This window comes from Vigna unguiculata, chromosome 1 (assembly GCF_037176805.1).
Source record: "Vigna unguiculata cultivar grain cowpea cultivar isolate G323 ecotype 2 chromosome 1, ASM3717680v1, whole genome shotgun sequence".
Taxonomy (NCBI): domain Eukaryota; kingdom Viridiplantae; phylum Streptophyta; class Magnoliopsida; order Fabales; family Fabaceae; genus Vigna; species Vigna unguiculata.
Window position 1 is genome coordinate 33,113,311 of NC_140792.1, and position 16,640 is coordinate 33,129,950.

The following is a 16,640-nucleotide window of genomic DNA, read 5'->3' on the forward strand; positions in this document are numbered from 1 at the left end:
GATGCCTTTGGAGTTCATGAAATTGATTAACCCAGTCTTAAAGTATTTCTTGTCTGATCGAATGACCTTAATATATGTGTTGTGTTAAATTGAGTAACTATCATATGATGGAAGGGACAAAACATATTACACACATCACTTTTATGTTTAAGCAAATACACCCAAATTACTTGAGTACAATCATCAACAAAACTCTAATAAACTATTTTTTTTCATTATGTGTAGATTGTGGGATAGGGCCCCAAACATATGTATGGATTAATGAAAAAGAAAAATATATTTTTTTATTGCTTAAAGGAAACACAACACGATGACTTTTTGCCATTACGCAAGTTTCACAAATAAAATAAGAAATATTGCATTTGTGAAATAGTGATGGAAATAATTTTTTTAGATAACTAAAAGAGGAATGTCCCAATCTTCTATGCCATAACCAAATTTACTTTTTGTTTTTATCTTGTATGTGTTCATTTGCAAGACAAGATGAGTTTGTTGTGAGACATTTTCAGGATAATACAGTCCTTCCCTCTCTCTACCAATACCAATCTATGTTTAGAAAAAAAAAAACAAAGGGTTGGGTAAAATAAGGTAACACAAGGATGTGATTTGGTTAACTTGCTGACAAAGAGAATATTATAGTTCAATGTAGAAAAAAAACCATTAGGAATTGATAAGGAGGGTGAGAGAGATATAGTAATTACACCTTCAATAGGAGATTGAGACACCATTGACATTAATAATAGCAGTTTTAGAACAATTAGGAGAAAATTAGTAAACTTATGTGGATCACAAGTCATATGATCAGTAGCATCTGAATCAGTTATCCAATCACTACCCCTAGTAACAACAGAAAGATTAAGAGCAGAGTTAGATATACCTGACTTGATCACAAATTCGGCAGCAGTAGAACTATGACTATTGGGAGTAGCTTCTTGCATATGGGTAGCCATTGGCGGAACTACATGTTGACAGAGGGGAGCCATGGCTCCCCCAAATTTTTTTTTTTGAATTTTTTTTATATATATTTATATATTTTTTAAAATTATATTTATATATTATTATTAAGTTTATATTATGAAAAATTATAATAAAAGATAAAATAAAATAAATTTAATGGAGACATTGATTTATAAAAGAGATTATCTTTTCACCATGTAAATTATCATGAAAGTGTGTGAAAAGAAATAAATACAAAGAGATAGATTAGGAAATAGAGGTTGAGAAACACATAGATTGATATTGAAGTATACATTCTGGCATGATCTCTCACAGATCAATGTTAGTATATCTTATTATGATTTATGTATATTAAATTTATGATTTTTTTTAGGATGTTTCTCCCAAATTAAGTTTATCTCAAATTAATATAAACCAACCCTAATTATGATTTTAGGGATTCTTTTATGAAATTGGTATGAACCCTAATTATAATTTTTCCCAAATTATTATAACCCTTAATTATGAAATTTAAGGATTTTGTGTTTTTCGCTGCCTATGGTATTTTTTTTTAAGTTTTGAATTTATACAATGTTGTTTATTTAATTAGAGTGGTATGAGTTTTGTTATGTTTTGCACTGTGATAATATTGTGATATGTGAATATAAATTTTATTTTTTTAGATAGGCGAGAGGTGATAGATTTGTATTAGAAAGATTATGATAAAAAGTAGAAAAATTGATTCTTTTTTTTTAAAGAGAAAGGTTTGTGATAAAGATGAAAAAAAATGCATTTACGTTAACTAAACTTTAGAAATTTCATGAAAACCAAGAATTCAAGACAATAAAAAACAAATCTCTAAAGTTCTTAGAGTTACATATAATAAATTTAAAAATTCATCTGAACGCCATCCGGGAAAAACAGCCTCAAATTTGACAATACCACCAAATCAAATTGATGAGGTACGAAGGACTTATCTAAAATGGTATTCATGTTTTTGTATCATGATATAATAGCGAATGATAGTAATATTTTTTTGAATTCTACTATTATGTGTGTTTGTTTTAAGCAGAGGAAATAAAGAGAAAAGATAAAGAGCTTGTTTTTCTAACTAAAAACAAATTATATATAACAAATCTAATTTGGCACCCCTACATTTTTTGTCTAAGTTCCGTTACTGTGGGTAGCAGCAGAAGTCCCAACCAATTGATTTTGATTGGAAGGAGCCATGAAAAATATTTAAATAAAGAAGCACCGCTTCCTGTATTATAGAGGATGTCGGTGTTTGACTCTGATACTATATAAAAAGGATTTAAAGAATAATTCTGATATATTATTTCAGAGAATAGGGTACCATATATATACATATAAGTGTGTTATAATTACTCATTTGTTAAAAGAATGAGAGTTGCACATATTTGATCACAGAGGTAATAATGCAGTTAGATTACAGCTAACACAATATTTAATTACATAATATTTATCTAATAGAATATTTGACATATCTTAACATTTCGACTATGTACTTAATAAATTTTTATAATTTATTGAATACTTGATATATTCTTTAATTAAGTTTTATTAATTTTTTTATAGATTGGATTGACACTATTATTTTATTCTATTGCCTTATTGAATTGTCATTATGTTATTTTATTATTATAAAATTCTACAATTTTAATATTATACAATTATAAAATTATAAAATTTTAAGGCGATAAGATAATATAAATAATAACATTTTAAAATTATAAGATAATAAAATCAACTTGTAACAAAAATAATACCTACATTTAAAATACAAACATATATGTGCAAATATGTAAAGCTAATTAAGTGTGTAAGAAAAATATAATATTTGAAGAATATATTTTTTTATTGTCGCTTAAGTTATTTTTCCAACCATTTTGTCCACTCTACCCAACTTTAGGGTCAACTTTCATTAGCATTACAAAGAAAATATGTTTCACCTGCAGCATTACAAAACAAAACGGTCGAAATTATAAAAAAAATAGTTTTTAAATATATAAGTATATTTTAAAGATATAAAAAAATATATTTTTTTAAAACACATGAACGAAGATAATTAAAACAATGGAAAATATATAAACACTCCAGAACCATGAATAAAAAAATTTATCATTGGTCTTCCTACTAAAGTTCTTAGCTACACCATTTTGTCTAATACCGACCACTAGGGATGGCAACGGGGCGGGGCGGGGACAGGTTTCACTATCCCATACCCATCCCCGCATAAAAAATTCATCCACATCCCCATACCCAAACCCAACGGGTATCAAACTTTTTTCCCATCTCCATCCCCACCGGGTAACGGGTATAATCTCGTACCCATACCCGTACCCATGTTCTAACTACTTCAATATTATTTTTTATAAAAGAAAAAAAATTACGGTAAAGAAAACATAATATTATGAAATATTCAATATTAGGAGGATTTTCTTCGATGCCAAATACATTAAAATAAATTATAATTGTTTATATTTTATATTAGAATACCAAATAAAATTTCATGTGAACCAAAACATTTATTAAATTTGCAAACTACAACATTAATGAACTTAGTTGATAAAATTAAAAAATATTTCAAAAAAGTATAAAAGGAAAACAAATATTCAAATTAAAATATATTTTAAATGTTTGTTTACTTCAATTTTTTAAATTCTAATGAATCTCTTTTTTATACACTAATAAAAGTTATAATATATCACTTGATCAAAATGACACAAAGAACAAATATTCAAATTAAAATATATTTTAAATATTTGTTTACTTCAATTTTTTAAATTATAATGAATCTCTTTTTTATACACTAATAAAAATTTATAATACATCACTTGATCAAAATAACACAAAAAACAAATAATAAACATAATAATAAAATTTTGACATAGATTTTGTATCTTTTGAACTTCAATATATGTTGCATAGTGACAAAAAAATATTCATAGAAATTACATTAAATTTTTATATTGTAGTAAATAAAAGTTATTTATACAATTAAAGTAAAAAAAATTACAGTATGATTAATAGTGAGTTATAAAATAACAAATAATTAGATAGAATATATCGAAATATTTTATTCTACATGATGAAAATAAACAATAAATAAAAATATTAAAAAACTAACAAATGTGTGTTTTAGAAATAATTTGAGAGACTATCGAAAAAAATCGCAGAAAGGAAATCAAATGTATAATTAAGGTATGATAAAATGAAAAAAACCTTAGAGAACTAATTATTAAATTATGTTTGAAGTGGTTAAAAATAAATAGAAATATCATTAGTGACCAAAAAATTTATCATTAAATTACAAATAAATTAGTAATTAAATTGGTCACTAAATCAAGTACCGATTCGATCATTGAATCAGTCACTAATTTAGACAATAAATCAACTACTACCACCAATGACGAAAAATAGTGACTGATATGGGTTACTGACTAAATCAGTCACCATTTCATTTTTTCTTGTAGTGAATTATCATATACTATTCCTAAATATCATTATATATATATATATATATATATATATATATATATATATATATATATATATATATATATATATATATATATATAATTTTAACCACTTCAAACAGAATTTAAAGTGAAACAATTACATTATGATATATTATTCTACATGATGAAAATAAAAACAATAAATAAAAATATTAAAAAACTAACAAATGTGTGTTTTAGAAATAATTTGAGAGACTATCGAAAAAAATCACACAAAGGAAATCAAATGTATAACTAAGGTATGATAAGACGAAAAATATCTCAGAGAACTAAGAAAACTTTTCAAATATCAACATATATACTTAATGGTTGAAAAATAACGAAAATTACTTTAATGAAACAAAAGAGTTCTTCAAATTAAACAAAAATTAATAATAATAATAATAATAAGTAAAGAATTTTTTTTATATTACCTTAAATTGAGAGTATAAACATTCTCATGTGAAAGGAAAATTTATAATAAATAAAAATATTAAAAAATAATATAAATATTCAAATGTAAGGCATAATTTTTTTTATTAACATACATTATTTTAACATAATTACATAAAGGTTATGATAAGATAAAAAATATATTGGAGATGAGAATGAGTTTAATGACAAATGAAATAATTAAAAGAAATAAAAAATAGAATATATATATATATATATATATATATATATATATATATATATATATATATATATATATATATATATATGGGTTACTTGATTAATTGTGAATATTTTGATAATTTAAACGAGAATGAAGATATGGCGGGGACGGGTATTATGGCGGGTATATGTACATCCCCATACCCATCCCCATACCCAACTGAAAAAGTCGGGGATTCCCCATACCCATACCCATACCCAGTCAATGCGGGTATTCTCCGTCAAAACGGGGACGGGTTCGGACAATACCCACGGGGACGGGTTTATTTGCCATCTCTACCGACCACTTGTTTGGGTATATTCTCATCATAAGCATTAATCAAACCAAAAAATCTGTTACAACAGCCATTATGATTTTTTAGAATAGCTGGCTGAGGTGACAAAGTAGAAGAGTTCAAAATCCAGCTCATAATAAAAAATATAATACATTACATGATCAAGAAATATAATATACTGATAGATAAATATTATATATATATATATATATATATATATTATATTTGATAAATCTCACATAATTTATAAAAGAGTTAAATTACACTTTAAATACTATTTTTTTTTTTTTTACTTTCTGATATATTTTTTAATGACAAAATCCAAAATCGAACTCCAAACCTCTAAGACCCACGGTACTTCGAGAGTTAAAACATAGATGGAAGTGGTAGTGGTATGATTAAACAACGTTACTATCACGGCTCTCGAACAAAGACGTTTAAGCTACCGAAGATGAAAATTCATATGCAAACCATTGTTTTAACTCCTGCAAAACTGATATGTTCTTATGCCGTAAGAAAAACTATTCAACTCTTGCTTTTGTTTTTTATTGACTCTAAAACTTTTGTTAGCATTTTTTTATCCCTCTGTCTAACTGTGGAAGATGTCCTGTCATGAAAGAAAAATATAGTGGCATTGGTCAATTGGTAGATCTATAATCCATTGAGCAAACACTCTGCCACAACAAAGTTGACTTGGAAACACTATTTTGGCTTCCCTTCTCTACTCTGCGGTTTGCATTTTCAGAGAACTATGGCCGAATCATTTCTCTTCAGCATCGCAGAGTCTCTCATAGCAAAGCTTGCTTCTCGTGCTTTTGAAGAAGCTTCTCGAGTGGTCTGTTTATATGACGATCTTCAAGACCTTACAAACACTCTCTCTTTAGTGAAGGATGTGCTGTTAGATGCTCAGCAAAAGCAGCAGCATGATCATCAGCTCCGCCAATGGCTCACTCAACTCAAAACGGTCTTCTCCGATGCCGAAGATCTTTTGGATGAATTTGAGTGTCAAACACTGCGAAAGGAAGTGGTCAAAGCTCATGGTAGTACCAAAGACAAGGTAAGTCACTTCTTCTCAACTTCTAATCCACTTGTTTTCCGTTACAAAATGGCTCAACAAATTAAAGATATCAGCATCAGACTAGACAAGGTTGCAAATAATAGGAATAAATTTACTCTTCAAAGAATTGATGTTGACACACGTGTTGTTCATCGGAGAGATATGACACACTCTCGTGTGAGTGATTCAGATGTGATAGGAAGGAAACACGATAAAGAAAAGGTCATAGAGCTTTTGATGCAGCAGAATCCTAATGATGATGATACAAGTCTCTCTGTTATCCCCATTGTGGGGATTGGAGGCTTTGGAAAGACTACGCTTGCGCAGTTTGTGTTCAATGACAGCAGGGTCCAGGAATGCTTCCCTTTAAAGATGTGGGTGTGTGTTTCTGATGACTTTGACATTAAACAACTGATTATCAAAATCATCAATTCTGTCAATGATTCTATATCTGATGATGCTCCTTCTCACCAACCAAATTGGAACAGGTTGGATCTGGAACAACTGCAAAATCAACTCAAAAACAAACTTTCCGGGGTCAAAAGTTCTTACTTGTATTGGATGATGTATGGAACGAAGACCGTGTTAAATGGGTTGAGTTGCGGAATTTAATCCAAGTAAGTGCAGCAGGAAGTAAAATTCTTGTGACTACACGAAGTCATTCAATTGCTTCCATGATGGGAACAATTCCCCCTCATATTTTAGGAGGTCTTTCTGAGGGGATTCATTGCTTCTGTTAGTAAAATGGGCATTTAAAGAAGGTGAAGAGGAAAAACATCCTCACTTAGTTGATATTATTGGGAGAGAAATCGTGAGAAAATGCGGAGGGGTTCCTTTGGCAGTGAGAACATTAGGGAGTTTACTATTCTCAAAATTTGAAGCCAGTGAATGGGAATATGTGAGACAATGAAGTTTGGAATTTGCCTCAGAAAAAGGATGACATTTTACCTGCCCTTAAATTGAGTTATGATCTCATGCCGTCCTATTTGAGGCAATGTTTTGCATTGTTTTCCCTTTACCCAAAGGATTATCAATTCGTTAATAATGAAACAACTTGGCTTTGGGGAGCACTTGGACTCATTGCACTGCCAAAAACGAACAGAACATGTGAAGAAGTGGCCAATCAATATTTGCATGAACTTATGTCAAGATCCTTTCTTCAAGATTTTGAAAACTATGGCACTATGTACGGTTTCAGAATACATGATTTGGTGCATGATCTTGCCCTATTTGTTGCTAAAGATGAGTATCTATATATGAGTTCCAATGTTCAAAATATTCCTGATAATGTTCGACATCTGTCTTTTGCTGACAGTAGTTTGTTTAGCAATTTAGTCACCAAGAAATCAGCAGGTGTGAGAACCGTACTGTTTCCAAATGGTGTAGCAGCTGCCAACTGTGAAGCTATATTAAAGACGTGTCTGGAGAAGTTCAAACGCTTGCGAGTTTTGGATTTAAGTGGTGCAACATTTGAGACTTTGCCTCGTAACATTGCCAAGTTGAGACATTTGAGATATTTGGACATTAGTCGAAATCCCAACATAAAGAGACTCTCCGAGTCTATTTGCAAGCTCCAAAGTTTGCAAGTGTTGATGCTTGACGGATGCATGGAGCTGGAAGCATTGCCCAAAGGATTAAGAAAACTGATCAGTCTCCGGATTTTTTCGTTTGGCACAAAGCAAACTGTTTTCCCTGTGAATGAGATCGCCAAATTAAGGTCACTTGAATTCTTGAATGTTGAATCATGCCATAATGTGGAGTCCATCTTTGGAGGGGTGAAATTCCCTGCTCTTAAGACTTTGTGCGTTTCAGACTGTCAGAGTCTGAAGTCTTTGCGGTTGGATGATCAAAATTTTCCTGAATTAGAAACATTGGTGGTTGACAATTGCAACAATTTGGACTTGGAAATGTGGAATGGTCACAATGAAGAAGAAAGTTCCAAGATGAAGTTAAAACTTGTTGCCTTTTCTGGTTTATCACAGCTGGTGACCTTGCCTAAATGGCTTCAGGAAGCTGCTAACTCTTTACAGAGCTTGCTTGTTTTAAATTGTCCCAATATCAAAACAGTTCCAGACTGGCTGCCAACTCTGACTAATCTTAAAGCACTTACTATAAGAAATTGTCCAAAGTTGGTATCTCTCCCGGATAATATGCATCACCTCTCCGCACTTGAAAATTTAAGGATCGAAGGTTGTGCCGACTTATGTAAAAAATATGAGTCCTATATCGGAGAGTTTTGGCCCAAAATATCACACATCAAAAACATATACATCAATGGACCAGAAGCCTAACAAGAATTAGATGTATAACAAGACCCAGTTTGAAGTCCCTTATTTTCTTTGTTTATTATTTTGTTAAAGTGTTTTCCATATTTGGGGCTTTGTAATGCATTTCAATTTAGAAGACCTCCATGACGTTGTAATGTAACAGTGCTGGGTTTATTTTTTTATTTTTTATCCTTTTGTCTTGTCGATCATTAATATTATTATTCACAAACTTCAGTATTTCATTTATATCGAAGATAAATAAAATAGTCTGCACCTGCTTACCTTTTAGCTCTTTGCGATAGAGTTCTTATTTCAATTATGATAAAAGTTCTCTTATCTTCATATTTTTTTCTTTTACATCTTATTTTCATTATTTAATGTAATTTCAAATAGGTATGGCATATTGAACTTTTTAAGAATTTCAAATCAATTTTAATTTCATCACTACTAAAATAATTTGTATTTTCTGTCAACTTTATTTAAAAAAAAATTGTAAGAAATAATTATAAATTTTGTACTGAAAAAATAATTTGCAAGAAATTGTTACCCAATTTTTTGTAAAATATTTTGTATAAAACATTTTTCGTAACAAATTTTGTAAGAAATATTTTTGCGAATTTTATAATTTTGTAAGAAATAATTACTCACAAATAAATTACTTTCCAATTAAGATTCTTATAAAAAAATACAAAAAAAAAAAATTTTTATAAATTTTTTTAACAAATTTGCAAAAAAAACTCTCATGTAATATGAAGAGTTCTATTAGTTATTCTCATATGTTTATAGCATAATTTTATTCTCTAGTGAACTACATTTCAAATCATGTAGGAAAAATAAAATAACAAGCCCCTAGAAAAGTTCTAAATAATAACAATATTAATAATTATAACAGTTGAATAATGTTATTTTACAAAAAAAGATTTTAATAGAATTTGAATGCTTAATACAAATAATATTTATAAGTATTCAATGGTATATGTAATTATATGTACACTTTTATAAAATTATGAAAGTTATTTTTACTCTTGAAAATGTCATTTATATTTTTGCAATGCACCGTTTTATTTTATAGTGGAGTTTATTATTTAATAATAAAAAAAAATTTTATAATATATAAAAATTTGATTAACTTTATATATTACTAGAGAACATACAAACGTTGTCGTGCCCGTGTGTTCGCATTTTTTATTTTCAAAAAATTTAAGTTAAGATCAATAACAAATATATAATTAATTTTTAAAATAGTTGTTAAATATAAAATTTAAAAATAAATAGTAAAAAAAATTAAAATAATGACAAAAAAGGTTTTTAGAATAACGGTTAACAGTCGATTATTTATAAAATAATTCAGGGTAAAACTGGTATTATGAGATGTGGACACAAAAGAGAGAATTTTCTTTATATATTGTTATAGATATTTGAATTAAAACAATTATAATAATAAACAATAAAATATTATAAAAAAATTACATATATATTAATTTAAATTATTATTAATTTATTTTGAAATTGAATTGAATAAATAGATGATTTATATAAAAAAGGCATTATATATTAATTATAATAAAAATTCAATATCTTCTTATAATAGATAATTAAAATTTTTAAATAAATTCAATAATTACTAATAACATACAAAATGACGTATAAACATTATTGTAATAACTAATGATGTTTAAATATGCATGATCGAGTAATTATATAGATAGTAAAAGATTTACGAAGTTCACCTGTATTTATTTAATAAATAGTTTCAAATTTAGGGTTGAGAAAGATATAACAAATAAACATATTCTAACCTTGTGTTTTGTGAAGCATTTCAACAATGCTGAGAAATTGAAATGCATTATATTTGAATTGTTTGCAATTAAATTTCTTTCATTTTCTAAATAACTTGTTTGAATAAAGAAATTAAAATACCTTACATTTCAATTTCTTGTTTGGATAAAATAATTGAATTTTCCTATGAGATAAAATTTCATTTTAACAATATCTATTTTAGGCTTAATTATATTTTGAGTTCATGATAAATTTGGAAATGGGCTCGGCGACCCAAATGGGTCGAGCCGACCCAACGACTCAGTCGGACCGGGAAACCCAAACGGGCTAGGTTGGGTAGGCTCGACGATCCAAACAAGCCAAATCAGCCTGACAGCCCATACGGGCCGATCATGCCCATCAAGTTCGTCGACCCAGGCCGACCCAACCTGTCTAGATCGTTGGCCTGACTTGGTCCCACTAGGTCGTTAGGCCAATCAGACCCATCTGGATTGTCGGGCCTATTTGTGTCGGGAACACCCGACAAGTTTGCGTTGATGGGTCAGCCCGACCTGGCAAGGTCGTCAGGTCGGTTGGTATCGCCCGGTCAGACCAGTCGTGCTCATCTAGGTCGTGGAGTTGGTCTGGTCGTTAGGCCTGCCCGACACGTCTCGGTCATCAAGCTCGCCTGACACCTCTAGGTTGTCTGGCCTGCCAAACTCGTGTGGGTTATCGAATTTGTTGGTCCGTCTTGGTTGTCAGGTCGGTTCGACCCGTCTTTGTCTTCAAGTCCACCCAACTCGTCTAGGTCGTCAGTCCCATTTGGGTCATGGGCCCTTCTGACCCGTTGATGTCGTTTGGCCAGCCTAGTTTGTGTGGGTCGTTGGGCCAGCTCGAGTAGTGTGGGTTGTCGGGCTTTACCAACCTGTTTGAGTTGTCAAGCTCGCTTGACCCGTATGTGTCATCAGGTCACCCCGGTCCATCTAAGATCGTTGGGCCTGCCTGACCCGTCTAGGTCGTTGGGCTTGCTCGACCCGTTTGTGTCGTCAGGTTGGTCCGATTTGTCTAGATCGTTTGGCTAGCCCAGCTTGTCATGGTTGTCGGATTTGCCTCGTCCATTTGGGGTGTAATGAGAAGAATTTTAAATTCCACATTTTTTTGGGATATTTAAATTTCTTCTAATTTAGCTAATTGAAATACTTCAAAAAAAATCATGCATTTCAAATGCTTTTTAATTTCTCTATCCAAACAAAACATTTCATTACAAAGAATTTCAAATTTTCCAAATAAATGAATCACCCTTTTGAATTGTTTCGTCCGAACACAATATAAAGATACATTATTTACTTATGTGGTACTAAAAAACTGAAACTCCTCCTACTTAGACAACACTCAATCTCCTTTCATTTTTTTCCCTTTCCAAAGAACAAATATTCTGGGGAATTTACAAACTGCAAGATCGCTCTTTTCTGAAGAACCCATTTCTCTTTCGTCCTCCAATCTTCATTTTGTGCACCTTAGAGGCTTCAAATCCTCAAATCAACAAATGGATGTTGTGTTCAAGCTAGTAGAAGCCATTATGTACATGTTCTTCTTAGTTACAACAGCGGTAGCTCCTTTAATTGATGCTTTAGAAAAAAAGTTTCTACCTTTTCAGAGGTCATTTCTTTTTTATTTTTGTATTTTGATTAATATGAATGCATGTATGTGATTTTGTTCTCTAAAATAAAATAAAAAAGTACAATTTATAAATCATTTGTCTACACTTTCATTCTTCATCGTCTTGTTTATTCACGCATGCCACTCAAGAATACAAAATGCAAACTTTTACATTTGACCACGTACCACTTAGATTCTCTATCATTCTTCTTGTTCTTGATCTTCACCCATAGGCTGCAAAACATAAATAAGCACAATAACTGGTTCTTACAATGATTGCACACTTGTAAAATGTAAAATTATTTACTCTATGAAGTCATTTACAAGAAATATGATTTATTGTGACAAATAAATAGTGATGAAGAAAAATTTTATCACAATTAATATATTATTTGTGACAAAGTTTTTATTTGTTACAAATATTATTTATATCAGTGACAAAATCAAAAAAATGTCACAATAAAATTTATTATAAAATTAAAATACATTTTACGAATTTATAAATTAATAATTAATAATTATTATTTATAAAAATATTAAAATGTTTATCTGAAAAAAAAATCATAAGTATATATATATATATATATATATATATATATATATATATATATATATATATATATATATATATATATATGAATTATTTTAAAATTTAATGGGAAATCTTTCTACTTTTTAGTTAACTAGTAAAATTTCAACTAACAGTGATAAATAAAAATATTGTCACTATTTACATATTAAATACATTTTACGAATTTAAAAATGTCACAATAAAATTTATTATAAAATTAAATACATTTTACGAATTTAAAAATTATTAATTATTAATTATTATTTTTGAAAATGTTAAAATGTTTATCTGCAAAAAATATTTATATATATATATATATATATATATATATATATATAAATTATTTTAAAATTAAACGTGAAATCTTTCTTTTTTTAGTTAACTAGTGAAATTTCAACTAACAGTGATAAATAAAAATATTGTCACTATTTACATATTAATTATAACTAATTTTATATTTGTCACAACTATGTTTTTGATAAAAATGTCATAATAATTATATTTCTAAAGAATAAAAACACATGTTAAAAAAAATGTTACATAATAAAACTATTTTTCTTTTAATAAGAATATAATTAATATAAAATTATTAAATATTTATAAATAATAATTATTTATTATCATTGAAATATTAATAATATTTTATTATTTTTTTACATATTTGTTATATATATAATATTAGTGGCAAAAAAATATTAAATTTCTGTTATTTTAGTCAATATTATTTAATTTTTTAATGATATAGTTAATTGTTATAAATTTTATATTTGTCACGGATTTTATTAAAATTCATCAAATATACATATCACAAATTCACTACTAAAATGCTATATAATAAAATTATTTTTATTGATAAAAATATAAATAATAAAAATTTCATTGTATATTTATAAATTATTATTAATTGCTCAAAACAAAAAGAAAATTAAATTCATTTTACTTTGGATATGGATTTCAAATCATGACCTTGTAAAAGTGAACCAAAATTAGACCATTATACCACTTCACAATTACTATATTTATTTTGATATTTTTTATTTATTTATAACCTTATACTTTCTATTTAATTAGTAAATAATATAAAATATATATTCATTACAAATTTAGATTCGTTATGCAAAATATAAACTGCTTACATTTTTTTTATCTCTATCTTTTTATATATATATATATATATATATATATATATATATATATATATATATATATATAAATAAGTAAATAATATTTATATCGACAGATGGATGAAAATAAATAAATAAATAAAATAAGAAAAGTTTGTTACAAAATGATATAAAACAATAATCAATTATCATCACTATCATCTTCAACAATAATATTATTTTATTCATCGTTCAATATAAATATTGTTTACTAATATCAATATAAATATTATTTACTAATATATAATCATTTACTAAAACTTAAAACTCAACTATTTTGTGATTTCAAGTAGATATGTATATCAAAATAACTTGTATATCGAAAAAACATGTGAATCTGGTCCACAAGCCAAGTGAAGTAATGACTTGTTTCTTATGTTACCTCCTATTTTCAAAAGTGCAACCTTAAAAAATAATACTAATGAGATAAATGTGGTTGAGTTATATAATAACAACCAATCAAGTTTAATTAAGTCTTAAATATTTCTCATATAAAGGTTTTGTTCTATCAATAATCTATATCCAATTTTTATTTAATTTAGAGATGTCAAAATGAATTCCAACTTGTGAGTCATCCCGGTTCACCAAGGGTTCAAGCCGTGAGCCGAGTTGGGTTGAGAAAATTTTATTTTTTTAAAAAGTGGGTTGATCTAAACCCGATTCATTTAACAACGAGTTAAACAGGTTCAGTCCGGGTTAAAAGTAGGTTGACCCACTTAACCCATCAACATCTTTTTACAATTTTTTTAAATTTTTTTTGTTATAATTATTTACTACTTCTAGTTATATAGGTTCATAATTTCATGTTTTTAAACACTAAAATATTGCTCAATAATATTTGAATAATTTGAATGTTTGACTTATTTGTTTGCTAAGTTATATAGGTTGATACTTTAATCTTTGACTATTATCTTCATAATAATATTTCAAGAATTAGGTAAACACTTTGATTTCATGTAATGCAATAAATATCTAAAATAAGTTGCAAAAAATAAAAACATTCTTAAGTGAGCAAATCCACTAATACGTGATAGGTCGGGACGGGTTGCAAATTTTGGCTTACTAAAAAGTGAATCAGGTTGAGCTGACCCTTTTTTAACTCAACCTGTGATGAACCAATCCGTGTGAGTCAGGTTGACTCACTTTGACACTCCTAAATTTCATACGTATCAAAGAAAAAAAAATACATTATCAAGTTAAAAAAATTCTTATTAAACACGATAAAGAATAAATAAAGTCTTATAATCAAAACCCTTTAAATCATAAAATAAATAACTAAAAATATATATTTTATAACTTACTAATTTTTTTTTATCTTTTCTCTTTAATTTAACACTCTCCTTCTATTTGATCATGTTATTCTTTTCTTTATCATGTCATTTGTACTTTAAAATTTATATAGACTATTATTTACTAAACTTTATCTCTTTCTAAAAAAAATTTATCTTTAATATATTTTATATTGTTAATTTGTTGAAAAATATACGTCAAAAAGTTTGTTAATATATTTAGAAAATAACAAAATTTAGTTAATAGAATAATATATTAGAATAAATAAATAATAAAAAAGTGAGAAGACAGATATATATTCTAGTAAAGTTGCATTCTATTAAGTAATAAAAACATTCAATTTGTAATTATTTAATTAAATTAATAAATATAATTATAAATTAGTATGATAAGTGTTTTTATATAGCGCCCTTTGACAGTTATCGAAAAATTTCCCCCTTCTCAATTTTTCACATTTACGTTTCTCTCTCTCACACACGTAAATCTCCACTCTCTAGAAAAAACCTAATTTGCTTTTGGGTGAAAACAAAATTATGTGTTCAACCCTTATATCGTAAAATTTGGTGCAATATTTTAATCGTAGTATAACCACAATTTCAAGGCTCTACAAAATCTCGCAAGTTACAGTTTCAAGGTTCCTCCTCCAAGGTATCATTTTCATGGTTTTGATTTCTATTTTTCCAAGGTATTAATTTCTACCTTTTATAATTTTATAATTTATTACTTTTAGTTCTATTTTGTTGGAGTTGTACAGATTCAAATTCATGGTTTCATCTCTAAGGTATGAATTCCTATCCTTCATTCCTTTTTATTTATTGTAATGGTTCATGTTTTCTCTTCCAAATACTCTATGACAATGTAAATATTCTTTCTTATGCCATACAACAACATTAATATCAATATTTTATCCCAAACAATTCAGAATCTTCAAGGTATTTATTTCTCTTCTTCTTTTCGTTCCAATTGATTCCTTTTGGAATTAAATATAATATTATATAATTGTTGTTGTTCTCTCTAATCTTTTTTATTTGGCTTGTATGAAGAGTGTAAAAGAGATAGGGAAAAAAAGAGTGAAACTGATGAGCCAAGATGCGGGATACAAACAGAGAAAGATTTAGATAACAACAATTGACAGAATTTCAGCACCAAAAGGTAAGGACTTTCGTTCCCTTTAAGTGCAATCCAATTGTAAGGAATACATTTTTTTTTTCTTCTAACACCATCAACCATTCAATTTGATGGGACTTGTGCCTTCCTTCTATACACAAATTACGCTAAAAGCTAAAAAAAATGAAGACAAGGAAAGGGGAGTGAATGGTATTTATGTTGGTAATGGAATGAAGAACAAATGATCGTTTTTCATTTATGGCTATGTTGGTGAGCTTGTTTCATACGGAGATGAAAAATATAACAAAAACAAAAACATTCATTTATTTATTTTTGCATTATTTATAAGGTATAACTATTTGTA

At 27.9% G+C, this 16,640-nt stretch overlaps 1 pseudogene; it reads left to right on the forward strand.

Moving 5' to 3' along the window:
* The first annotated feature begins 5,990 nt into the window (after nucleotides 1–5,990).
* On the forward strand, nucleotides 5,991–8,866 carry LOC146888874 (putative disease resistance protein RGA1; annotated as a pseudogene).
* Nucleotides 8,867–16,640: the final 7,774 nt, after the last annotated feature.